Source organism: Rutidosis leptorrhynchoides, chromosome 7, assembly GCF_046630445.1.
Source record: "Rutidosis leptorrhynchoides isolate AG116_Rl617_1_P2 chromosome 7, CSIRO_AGI_Rlap_v1, whole genome shotgun sequence".
Classification (NCBI taxonomy): Eukaryota; Viridiplantae; Streptophyta; class Magnoliopsida; order Asterales; family Asteraceae; genus Rutidosis; species Rutidosis leptorrhynchoides.
Genome location: NC_092339.1, coordinates 197,888,178 through 197,899,534, shown reverse-complemented (window position 1 = coordinate 197,899,534; position 11,357 = coordinate 197,888,178). Strand labels below are relative to the sequence as shown.

The 11,357-nt window shown below is 29.3% G+C and overlaps 1 long non-coding RNA gene across 9 annotated transcripts; it reads right to left on the bottom strand.

Moving 5' to 3' along the window:
* Positions 1–6,491: 6,491 nt before the first annotated feature.
* Positions 6,492–10,971, bottom strand: LOC139857034 (uncharacterized). 9 transcript variants are annotated; one of them, XR_011762299.1, is made up of 4 exons: positions 10,800–10,971; positions 9,283–9,453; positions 7,261–9,098; positions 6,492–6,719 (listed from the first exon to the last, which is right to left on the bottom strand). It is a non-coding gene; the product is annotated as an uncharacterized lncRNA (long non-coding RNA). The 9 variants fall into 9 exon arrangements; XR_011762303.1 differs by having other exon boundaries at positions 6,492–6,686; XR_011762302.1 differs by lacking the exon at positions 6,492–6,719 and having other exon boundaries at positions 6,970–8,172; positions 8,404–9,098.
* Between the last annotated feature and the right edge of the window lie 386 nt (positions 10,972–11,357).

Below are 11,357 nucleotides of genomic sequence, written 5' to 3'. Positions count from 1 at the left end.
CTTAGTGTAATTAAAAGATATCTCAAACGATCACAAATCACTAATCAAGGTATGAAATTATTAATAATTTTCAGACTCGAATATATCAAATTTTGGACTACTAACATTTATATTTATGTTATTTAAGTTATATATGGTCGGTTATACCACCTGAATTATATTTCTGTAATCTAACTTTTACTAACTTCACTAACATTTATATTTATGTTATTTAAGTTATATATGGTCGGTTATACCACCTGAATTATATTTCTGTAATCTAACTTTTACTAACTTCACTAACATTTATATTTATGTTATTTAAGTTATATATGGTCGGTTATACCACCTGAATTATATTTTCTGTAATCTAACTCTTATTAACTTCACTAACATTTATATTTATGTTAATAAGACCTCATGATTGTATGCAACACGTCATTTGACAACACGGTACTTTATGTACGCAACACGTCATTTGACAACACGGTACCATGGGTCGAGATTAATTCCGATCAATACGAATACGACGGGGTCTTTATATGTTATCTAACATTTATGATTACTTATGCAATTAATCATTATTTATTTCATGCATACTAATGTTTATTCTTAAATTTATAATTTTAAAAGTTAAAATAAAAAAATAGTTTGTATTTTTATTAAAAGTAAATCTTAAAAGTTAAAATAAGAAAAAGTAGTTTGTACTTTTATTAAAAGTAAATCTTAAAAGTTAAAATACAAAAAGTAGTTTGTATTTTTATTAAAAGTAAATCTTAAAAGTTAAAATAAGAAAAAGTAGTTTGTATTTTTATTAAAAGTATATCTTAAAAGTTAAAGTAAGAAAAAAAAGAGGATGGTAAAATAGAATAGTTTTTGTCAAAAATGAAGTATTGAAAATGAAGTGGTCTCCTTCTATAACTAAAAAAAATATATATACTTTTATCAAATGAATTTTTTTTGTGGCCGACAATTTCAAACACGAGTCCGTGTTTAGTTTATCAAGAATATCTCTTGCTTTGGTGAAAGGTCACGATCACGATATCAGGTGTTGTGAAAGAATTAAAAAATTGGTCAAGTGGCCTTTTAAAAACTAGAAAAAAAAATTAAACAAAAAGTTTTTTTTATATATTTATAATTTACGGGTAACGTAAAAAAAAGGAAGTTTTTTTTAAAAAAAAAAACAAAGAAAGTGTTTAAATGAGTTTTACAGAAAGGGGGAAAGCAAAGTAAAAAAAAAAAAACTTTTTTCCAAACAAAGGTAAATGAAAGTAGGACTTAATACAAGAAAAAAGTAAACATCTCCTAGACGTGATAAAATCTATCAATGATAAGTATTAGACTTGATGAGCTAAATGTGACAAAAATGTTTCAACATGTCTTATGTTAATTTTCTAAAATAAGTTATTATTATTCCGAGTTTAACACATATACATATGTTAATTAAAAACAACCTTTTTGTTCTTATGTAGTGTTGGGTTGCAATTTTGGTTGTATGCCATAATTCCATCCAGTAGAGTGACAATAGAAAACTTTTGATGATAATCAATAAAAAACTTTTTTCCAAACTTGTCAAATGTTTTGTTAAAAACGTGACCGTTGAAAAAAGGAGGTTGAATAATAAAACTTAAAAAACAAATTATTTTTTTAAGAGTGTGCATCAAAATGGCCCGTTTAATAATGGGGAGTAAAAATATAGTCAAATTGTTTCAACGAACAAGGGTTCAATTGGATGTCTCTTAAAAAAAAATTCGCGGGTACGGGTGATGGATCCAATGGATCCGCATCCACGACCCGCGGGTGCTATCCCTAATTGTGACAAGTACAAATCAACTAAAAGTCTAAAAAAATAAATGCTCTTATAGGGACCAAATGTTCACAATAATTTCCTAAGCTAGATATGAAACAAATAGTTCATAAAAAAAAAAAAAAGGTCGTTGTGCGTTTTCGGGATGATAGCCGAAATACACTTACAAAAGTAGGTCAGCCGTCAATTCTTTATGGCCATATCAACGTAGATCAATAAAATCATTTATGGTTTTGATAAAAGATTAATTAAAAATTAATTGTTTTTTGGTCTTGGATTCTCGGTAACAAAAGCAAAGGTTGTTTTTGGTTGCCACAACAAACAAGACAGAGGTTGTTGACTTTTGTTGTTAAACATGGCACAAGTGAACAATAAGAATAGATTATTGTTTTTGAAAAGAATAATGATGCGTTAATTTTATTGTATAAAATAAAATTAAAGAAAATGGTTTTCATTGATGACTATGAACAAACGCAAACAAAGTGTTTGTGGTATTTGGTGATTAAAAAAAAAAGTGCATCTAAAGCTTCTACTGAAAATAATATGCATCTAAAGCTTCTACTGAAAATTAATGTGCAAGGTACAACGTATAACTATATGGTCAAATTCATTTGAGCCTTCGGAGTCACAAGTATATGATGTATATATATATTACTCAATTAACAAAATAGTAAATCTAAATTAATTCATATGAATAGTAAAACGAAATTAATTTATTTTACTATTCACATAAAAAACGCATATGATAAAAAGCGCATCGCATATGATAAGCGCATATGATAAAAAGCGAATATGATGAAAAGCACAACGCATATGATGAAAATCGCATATGATTAAAAGCGCATATGGTGAAAAACACAGCGCATATGATTAAAAGCGTATATGGTGAAAAGGATATATGATAAAAAAAAACACATATGGTGATTTATAAAAAAAAAAAAAAAGCACATATGGCGATTAATGAAAAGTATATTGTGAAAAAGAATCACAAATGTTTCTTGAAAGAATTCAAGGTAAGATATATGAACCAATTCATCCATCATGTGAACCATTTTGATATTTCATGGTTCTAATAGATGCATCTAGCGGATGGTCTCATATTTGTATGTTATCAAGCCGTAATATGGCATTTGCAAAGTTTCTTGCACAAATTATTAAATTGAGAACACATTATTCTGATTACACCATTAAAAGGATGAGACTTGATAATGCTGGTGAGTTAACATCTCAAGCATTTAATGATCATTATATATCTACAGGGATTGTTGTTGAACATCCAGTTGCTCATGTGCATACACAAAATTGGTTTAGCTGAATCAATAGATAAACGCTTACAGCTAATAACTAGACAATTGATAATGAGTACAAATCTCTCAATATTTATATGTGAACATGTAAATTTACATGCTGCGACATTAATTCGCATTATACCATGTGGAAGTCGTAAATACTTTCACTTAATACTTGATTTTGGCCAAGAGCCAAATATTTTCTACCTTAAAACATTGGTTGTGCAGTGTATGTTCCAATTGTATCATCACAACACAATAAAATGGTTCTTCAAAGAAAGATGATAATATATTTTGGATATAAAACATCTTCAATCATAAGATATATTGAACCCATGATGGATGATGTTTTTACAGCACGTTTTGCTGATTGTCATTTTAATAAAACATTGTTCCCTAGATTAGGGGGAGAAATAAAAATAAAAAAAATAAAATGATGCTTCATGATGTGAACATCAATTAAGGTATATTGAACTCGCACAAAAGAATGTGAAACGAAAGTTCAAAAATAATGCATATGCAAGAACTTGCAAATTAATTACTTTATGCATTTACAGATATAAAAAAGGTGACTAAATCATATATACCAGCGATAAATGCTCTAGCTCGAACTAAAATTCCAAAAGCTGGCAATAATGTCACTGTTGAGTCTTTGCCACGCATCAAACGTGGAAGATCAATTGGTTCCGAAGATAAAAATCCTCGAAAAAGAAAATCAGCTGATAATGAGGTAAGAGAAAGTGTTCAAGAAGAACCACAAATCAATATTCCTTCTGCAGAGGATATTGATAAATGTAAATACTAAAATTGCGATAAATTATGCAATATTATGGAACCGAAATGAAACTAAAATCTCTATGAGATATTTTCATATAATGTTACAATGACATCATGAATAAAGATGATGATCTGGAACTAAAGTCTGTCATTGAATATACAAAATGGACATGATTGAGCTCAATGGAAAGGAGCAATAAGAGCTGAATTAGAATCGCTCGATAAAAGAAAAGTTTTCGGATCAATCGTTATCACTTTTAAAGATGTGAAACGTATGGGATACAAATGAATTTTTATCCGAAAAGAAATGTGCAAATGAAGTTACAAGGCAAAACTAGACTTGTAACTCAATATTTCCCACAAAGACCAGAAATGAATTAGGAGGAAAAATTATCCTCCTGTAATGGATACAATTACTTATTAGATACTTAATCAACCTGGTAGTTATTTAAATGCATCTCATGAATGTTGTTACTACTTATCTGTATGGATCACTTAATAGTGATATATATGAATATACCTAAAGGGTTAAGGTATCATAAGCATCTAATGTAAAACTCAAGGGAATATATTCCATTAAATCACAAAGATTTCTAAGTGGGTTTATACAAACGGGACGTATGTGGTATAACCGATTAAATGACTACTTGATAAAAAAAAAAGGGTATAAATATAAACTTATTTTGCACGTATGTTTTATAAAAACAATGTTCGGATATGAGATCGTAGTTGTTTATGTCAATGTTCTTAACATCATATGAACAAATAAAGAGATCTATGAAATCATTCAACTTCTAAAGAATTATTTTGAAATGAAAGATCTTGAAAAAACCAAGTATTACCTTGGATTGCAAATTGAGCATATGCCTAATGGTTTACTTGTACATCAAACAACTTATACCGAAAAGATTTTAAAACATTTTTTTTAAAGACAAACTCATTGTTGTTAGATCACTCAATATTGACACTGATCTATTTCATCCCTGCGAAGATCATGAAAATTTTAACAGATCGGAAGTTCTATATTTTAGTGCAATTGAGGTTCTTATGTATCTTATAGATTATACAAGATCTGACATTTCTTTTGCAGTTAATTTGTTGACAAGGTTCAGCTCAGCCCCTACCAAAAGACATTGGAATGGGATCAAACAAATAGTTTGATACCTTCGGGGAACTACTGATTTATAATTATTTTATTCTAACAACTCGAAACAAGATTTGTTTGGTTATACAGATGCAGATTATTTATCCGATCTACATAAAGCTAAATCTCAAAATGGATATGTATTCCTAAATGGAGGTACCGCAATATCATGGCGTTCTCAAAAACAAACACTTGTTGCAACATCATCAAATCATGCCGAAGTGATTGCATTACATGAAGCTACTCGGAAATGTTTTTGGTTGAGATCAATTACACAACTCATTACTGATTCTTGTGGACTAGAACGCTATAAAAGCGTAACAACTATCTATGAAGATAATACAGCTTACATAATACAAATGAAAGAAGAGTATCAAAAATGACAGAACAAAACATAAATGCTGACGAGGCGCTAAAGCTATAAACGGTCATAAGTTTGATGGAAAAGAATGGTATATTGGTAAGGCTCAGAAAAAGACTGAAAGGGAATAGGAACTGAAACAACGGTTTGAACAAACCATGAAGGAGACTGTAGACAAATCACGAGGGCCAAACTTGTACATAAAAGATTTAGATGATACAGTTTCAGATGAAAACCTCAGATTTTTCTCATATACTCAAGATATCGTAAAAGACAACCAGATTAAAATGAGATACGTTCAATCAACAACTCTGCTGATCTTTATACCAAAGCACTGCTAACTGCTATTTTCAGAACACACGTTCATAATATTGGCATGAGGCATGTTCAGAAGATGTAACAACTCAGGCGTTGCCTACTTGAGGGGGAGTCAACTTTATGCTGCACTCTTTTTCCCTTAGCTAAAGTTTTATCCCAATGAGTTTTCTTTAGCAAGGTTTTTAACGAGGCAGTACTAGTTATTCTCTAATAAAATTGTCATCCAAGGGGGAGTGTTATAAAATATCTAGATTGTGTTATAAAATATCTAGATTGGATGTTAATTTTATTATTATTATATTTCTTGCATAGTAATATTTTATACTATAAATAGACATGTATGTTAACCATTTAAGGTGCACCATTTCTCTTGAAATATCAATATCAATATTTCTTCTCTCCTTCTTCTCTATTTTTCTCTCTTTGTTCTTATAACCATTAAAGGTAGTTATAAGCCTACTGAATTATAACAAATTACAATTATATAATTATAATACGGAGGCTTACTATCATATATTTATTTATGTCATTTATTAGCTACATACCCATTTTACTATAGAGGCCACAAGTTAAAAGTAAAGATCTTGATTTAGGTGTGCCATAAAATAAAGGGAAGTTTATGTCTTGTATTTGACCAACTATTTCGAATTTAAAGTCGTTTCCTATTTCCTTTGAGGCTGGGTTGATATTTGTATAGTTGGTGATTATTGCATAACCGATGAGTGCAATTATCGGTTTAAACTACTGCACAAACCCGTGGAATCACGGGATTTTAAAAGAAATTTGTTTTGAATGATATGCTATACAATCAACATGTAGATAAAATAACATAATTCTTTAAGTTTGAATACACTAACTTGTATGTATAAAAATTTACTATGTAATATGTAACTTTGAATACATGAATACACCAACATTGGGTCTACTACTACTAATACTATTTATCCATAAAAGCTTTCTATCAACTCGCTCATCATTTTGTTGCCCATTTCAATCGAGTAGGTGTAGCACCTTCACAAATTAGAAATTTGAAATGTCATGGGCCTGTACATACAAAAATATCAGTTACAAAGAACAAAAATAATTGTAGTTGTAGTCTTGTAGAGGTGTAATACTACCAGATGTCTATTAAAAACCATACTATGCCACCACCTTTCAATTGGCTCACAAAAAACATACCTTGTTTAATATGATCAATAACAGATATTAACATAGCTTCTTAAGTTCTTACGTCTCTTCAGCAACATTTACAATTTTCATTGTAAAATACACAGTTGAAAAGTCATCTTGCAAATGAACTAAGTAGCATGTCAATTTACATCGGTCATAGTATCAGTTACAATTCAAATAAATTGAAATTACCGTGCATCGAAAGTATCATGTGCTAACATATATTCATACAATGCCAATGCATCGTTTGCAGTCAATTCCATCGACTTTCATGCCTAATATCATGGTTTTATTAAAATCTAGGATTTAACATACTATCTTCTTCCAGACAATTTCACAAACGCCTTGTGAGCATTAAAACTTGAACCAAATCTACAGAAAAAAAGCCAAAATATTGAAACCAACACTTCCTAACCTTTATCATGCCTTTTGCAGAGCCTTCAAAGCTACTCTTGCTTCCTCTTTATCTAACAATAGTAGGCGCATAATCCTTCCGTATAACAGTTGACACCGTTCTTGATGCAGCAAATACTCTGTTCCCCTTACATCCTTTATCAATCTTTTCTTCAAACACATATTACGTCACAGTTTAATAACTCGAACTGGTTTCTGCCGATCTCGTAATAACCTCAAAACAATCATAAAAGAACAAACAATATTTCACATAAAACTAACTTTGCACTGCATAATGGTTGTATTTGACAAACAAAATCTAAATGCCAAACATCTAAGTATCAAAATGTTAAAGAAGGCAAATATAGATATTTAAAGCTTATGGATCAAATTTAAAGTTCAAATCCAGCCAAACAAAGTAAACTGTCAACAAAACTAACAATCAAAAATTTGATTTCAAACCAAAAAAAAAAAAAAAAAAAAAAAAAAAAAAAAAAAAAACCTATACAGTGAGACCACCAACTTCTTTGATCTTTTTCTTAGTGGTCTTTGCCATCAATTTCTTCTTAACATCCATCAGTAAGCACTGTTCCTCTACCTAACACTTTGAAGAAACAAAATGGAGTCACATTAACTTACAATTCGTTCACCATAACCGTTATTTCAAACTGAGTCGCATGACTTGAGGCAAATGAATGTACTACCTAATTATAACACTATATGTTTGTGTTGTCACACATGAACCCATAAACCCACTCATATGTGATTGATAATTTATTTGGCTCTGCGATTCATGCATCCTTATGCCAACTACCATTACATAGCACCACTTGATTTTATTGAAGTGCATTAGAAATCTTGATCAGTCTTGAAAATGATACATCAACCAAAGCATGTCCGTGCTTTAATAAAGAAGGTTCAAAAATCTCCATAACTAAAGTATTATCAGAAAATCAAACACATCTATCTATAATTATAGATAAAAAAAATACAATAAACCAAATTTGTTAACATAGACAATTTAACGAACACTTTGAAATCGAAGTGTGAATCACGACTTGAAATTAGTCGAAACAGAAAAAGAATGACATTATTTAAATTGTAATTAGATGAAATCTAAGTGTGAATCACAACTTGATTTAACCTAACAACTTAATTTTCGTACCTTTTCGTACCCAAGATATCCTCCATATTTAAAAAGTTGGTACAGATTTCAAATGGATCAACTTCGGCATCATTCGGCAACACTTTTTCAGAAACATTTAGTTCAGTCACTTCGTTGTTTGTACAACCTTCAACTTCACGAGCTTAGCACCTCGAATTCCCTGTTCATAAAGTAGAAGCAGGATTTTGATTAAATTATAGAATTAAAACAAAAAGGTTCACGTTTAAAGGAATTGGTATAAGATGTGTACATAGTTCCTATTCGCCAAATCCATGTACAGAAGCATATAGTCACCCACTTGCAAATTTTTTTTTTTTTTTTTGGAACAGCACCCACTTGCAATTTATGTTTCTTAGTGAACTCCCCTGGAAATAATCAATTATTTATAAAAGGCAAGTGTTTACTCATTTAAGCAAGATTTTTTTTTCTTTTTTTGGGTTGGGTTAAAACAATAATATTTGATTCATTGTATATAATTACAGAAACAATATTATGGCAAGAATAAGATTAGAACAGAACAGTTAATCAATTTGTATACAATTTAGGGAGATTTTCAACTTGTTTGACCAGTTAAGCATATTCAATACTTTTTAGGTTTAGCTAAATACACTTTTAACATTAGACAACGAAAGAGTGTATGAGCGAGACCTGTTCCTTCAAACATATACATGCGGCTATGGTTAATTACCCAGTACCTGTGAAATAAGTCATATAAAGAAGGAACCGATAAAAATCTAACTGATTATGAACATGATTATACATGATTCAATTTCAAACTGAAATCATAAACTCATTTCATTACTACTCACATGTGCAAAACATTAACAAATATGAAAAATTCCATATCTAAACAATTCAAGATTTAAAAAAAAAAATTACCGGAGCACCAACGAATTCCAGATCCAAGAAATTACAGGAATCCGACGTTTGTCAGATTTCGACACCGTTAACATCACCCTTTTCCGGTTCTTTCCGATTTCAACGACGCCAGTGACGGTAGAGACAACGACTAATGGTGGAACCCAGTAAGGGACGAAAAGAGCAACAGATCTAGACGAAGATGAAATTCATTAATAGGTTAGGGTTTGAAAGTATATACACTGATAGGTGGATTTTGATGGGTTAAAATAGCAGATGAGAGAATTTGAAAGACAAAAAACTGTGTAAAAGATTTAAATTCTTGATAATAGAGATATTGAGGTGTTCATAGTTTTTGATACAGAGGCGTAGATAGTTGCTGGAGATTTTGTGCCAGAGGTTTATTAAAATATCCCACTTACACAGGTTTTTTTTTTTTTTTTTTTTTTTAATTCATTTTTTCTTTTAATTATTAATTTAAAAGTGTATGTAATTGATGATGTAAGCAAGGTGTTTTAGTTTTGTGCCAAGTGTCCCATATTTTTAAGGTATCGTAAAAACTAGTGAAATGACCCGTGAAATCACGGGTTTGTTTAAACGAAACAGTTTAATGATATGTTTTAGGTATTAAGTGAATGTAAATGCTAAATTCATTTAGTTTAATAACCCGTGGAACCATAAATTGCGACTAAGAAACTTAGTCAGTATAAATGAACTACATTTATTCTTCCACCACCTTGTTTCAATTTTTAATCACAATTATTATTTTTTTGCCATAAAAGCTACATTACAACAGTTTATTGGGACATGTATTTCGCATACATATGTAACGTAATTAATCCCGTAAAGATGACCCAGTTTTGAATGATAATAATATAATAATAATAAAGTTTGCTCTAAAATTGAGTATTTATATTTATAATAATAATTATTCATAATAACAAATGTCTCTTTAATTTTATTTAAAAAAAAACTAAAATACAATTATTATATGAAGGCTGTACAATATGCTTCAAAGTTTGTACATGTGTTAATAAGATGTTTTATCATAAAGTTGTATATATATATATGTTTCAAATATTGTACATATGGTTATGGTAGTATTTTACCATAAGGTTGTACATATTGCTTCAAATATTGTACATATGGTCATGCGGGTATTTTATCATAAAGTTGTACATAATGCTTTATATATTATACAATTAACATGTTAATAATTTTATTTAAAATAATTAATTATTTTAATGACAACATCAAGTTAGTTACTATAAATATAATTTTTTTAATTATAAAATATTTAGGATTAATGACATCATCTAAGTAACCTAGATTTTTTTTTTTTTTTTTTGATTTTTTCTTAACAATGGAATTTGCTTAATTATGACATCATCAATTTAGCATTTTAATAGAAACTATAGATTACAAAATGATGTCATTCGCCATTTTCATAACATGTAATAGATTCAATTTGAATAGATAACTAAGATTTGATGATTAATAAAGCTTAACAAGATTATTAAAATATAATGGGAGAATACCTTCAAAAACAAATCAGAGATTGAACGGAATAATGTGCACTCGTTTGTGTCTTCCAAGCCTCACGTGTACTCCCTAATGTTTTTTTTTTTTCCTTTTTGGTAGCATCATAGGTGTAAGGATTTTGGTGTATGAGTTGAGGGTCGATCGAAAACAAGAGAGGAAAGGAAAGAAAATTTGTGAATTGTGAATGAGAAATTGTGAAGTCTGTGGTTGTTTATATAAGCTAGGAGTTAGAGTTAGGAGTAGACTCCAACTCTTCAAATGTGGGTGAAAAAGAGATAAACATGAGGAGTTTGAATGAGATTAGGATAAGAGTTGGTTTAAGATAAAACTTATCACTTATTTCAAATTAAATTAATTATTAATATTATTATTATTATTATCCATATTATTTATTATTTATTTATTATTTTTGGACCGATTTTTATAAATATATATTTATAATTATTTATTTTTTTGGCAGTATTATATATATTTATATATATAATTTTTATTTTTATTTTTTTAACAACTGTACACTCTAGTCCTTGTACATTTTATCCGTGTTTGTTTATTAG